General features: G+C 48.1%; 1 long non-coding RNA gene across 1 annotated transcript in view; it reads right to left on the bottom strand.

Annotated features, from left to right (window-relative positions):
- LOC116089711 overlaps positions 1-1,876 on the bottom strand; it is a 95,874-nt gene extending 93,998 nt beyond the window's left edge. The window contains exons 1-2 of the long non-coding RNA XR_004118452.1: positions 1,678-1,876; positions 901-1,011 (exon numbers count right to left, since the gene is read on the bottom strand). This is a non-coding gene — a long non-coding RNA (uncharacterized LOC116089711). The remainder of the gene's footprint in view (positions 1-900; positions 1,012-1,677) is intronic.
- Between the last annotated feature and the right edge of the window lie 238 nt (positions 1,877-2,114).

Raw genomic sequence — 2,114 nt, 5'->3', positions numbered from 1 at the left:
GGTAAGGCGGCCGACAAGTGAGGACCATACTTTATTGTTCTCTAGACATTCAGCTTGGCTGTGGACCTGTTTTGGTGGCCATGAGAATGCATGTTGCCCTGGGTTTCTGGTCTTCAGTAGTCACAGAGAGCAAAGGCGACACACTGATATGTGGCATGTAAGCACACCAAAATGTGCTCAGGGTAGTGTAGGAGCTGTTTGTTACACAGCTCAGTGTTGCCCAGCTGACTGGTAACATCTCTCCTAATGTGGACAAGGATCTGTCTCTCTACTCGTATTTCATGGCAAAAGATCCAAAGCTGTTTTACAGGCATGTCCTAAACTTCCTGTTTACTAGGACCTCCAGAAATCAGAAAGAGTTACAAGACAGGGGCTTTCAGTGGAGGCAGTGCAAGCCTGCTGGGCTCTCTGGTGAAAGGGTTAGGAATAGGGTCCCCTAGGACTCTTGCCCTAACAGAGTGTCAGATTACAGGCTCCTCTCAAGCAATAACCTTGGCCCGGCTTATGAGGTAGAAGCATCCCTCTGTATTCCAAGGAGGAAAAGGTGGGACTTCACAGACCAGGGACTGGTGGGTCATGCTGTGCCCCAAATCCCAAGGTTTCTGAGAACATACACATGGGACAGTTACCTGGAACTCTCAGCACATACTTTGAACATGCTTTGTTTACCATGTGTTTACGCGGTATTTCCTGTATGCGATTCAGTATGCCAGTGCTATATGTGTATGTCTCCACAGAGCCTGCCTGCTCCCTGGATGGTTCATTGGTCTATTCATACAAATTCCCATACATCTCTAAAGATCACCATTTTAACAGCTTTTGGTAGACACCAAGAGGCTGGTACATGTGGGTCCCAGGTTCTGTCTCTCTGTTGGCAGTGTCTAGATGTCGTCAACATACCTGCAGGGCAAAGTCCTGGGACGGGGAGTTCCAAGTCTGTGGTCCCTTCCAGGTGTCAGAGTGCCCCTGCTCTCCAGACTTGAGAGGAAATTGGGATCCAGGACCAAGTGACTGAGGGGCAAGAGAAGAAAGGGGAATCTTATTAGTGTCATGACTGTTTTAGGCAAACCCTTCCCCATGGCAGTCTCTAATGAAGAAGCTCTCTGGGACCATCTTAGTTTGCTGATGTTTCTGTATTGAGGATGGATGTGAGCACATACACTTTATTCGGGGTGAACCAGGGATTCTATAGTTTGGGGGAAGGGAGTGAGACTATCCAGAAAGGGAAGGTCATTGGCCAAAGGCTACTGAGACGCTCCATTAGCAGAAGAGGTATTCTAGGGGCTATGGCCCTCTCAGTTGTGGGGGCCTGCTTCCCTGTTCCAGAGCAAGCACTGAGGGCAGAGAGGGGGCAGCACAGATCTGCTGTCTCAGATCTCTGAAATTTCCAGGGTTTGAGCATGCCTATCTCAGGAATTCTTATGCCTGTCTGGTGACACAATCCACGTGCCCTACAAGTCCATTTGACAGTGCACGAATCCAATTTTCTCTGCATTCAGTTTTCTCAGGCTTCAGAATCAATTTGGATCTGTCAGGATTTTATTCTAAAGGCTGTTAAGGGCCCCCCTTTCCTTCCACCCTCTCCACTGCTCCCCTTTCATTGCCCTGAAAAGGATACCATGTAATACAGAGTAACAGCTTTACAACAAAATCTAATTAGGCCTGAAGAAGACTTACTGGAATGCCTCCAGACTTGAAGTATGTCACAATTCTACTCCCTGATAAGAGCTGTGCCTGACTTCTGTGTCCTCTCCGGGCCTGATGTCAGGAGCCAATTGGTGCTGTGTATTTCAACTTGAAACTGACTGATCGCTTCTATAGTAGAATCCAAACTGAATACCACACACACTGCAACCTTATAAACAGGTGCCTCTGTTGGACCAGTTTACAGATGGGGAGACAGACCTAAATGTGTCAATTGTCCCAGGGAATGGCAAAGCCATCGCCTGTCACCCACAGGCAAGTTCCCACATTTGGTGGCTAACCTGAGCTAAGCATGATATATACACCTTTAATTCCAGCACTCAGGAGGCAGAGGTAGATGGAGTGAGTTTGAGGCCAGCCTAGTCTACATAATGAGTTCCAGAACAGCAAGGGCTATGTAGAGACCCTGC

This window comes from Mastomys coucha, unplaced genomic scaffold, assembly GCF_008632895.1.
Source record: "Mastomys coucha isolate ucsf_1 unplaced genomic scaffold, UCSF_Mcou_1 pScaffold15, whole genome shotgun sequence".
NCBI lineage: Eukaryota > Metazoa > Chordata > Mammalia > Rodentia > Muridae > Mastomys > Mastomys coucha.
The sequence above is the reverse complement of the archived record's forward strand: the minus strand, read 5'-3'. Positions and strand labels throughout refer to the sequence as shown.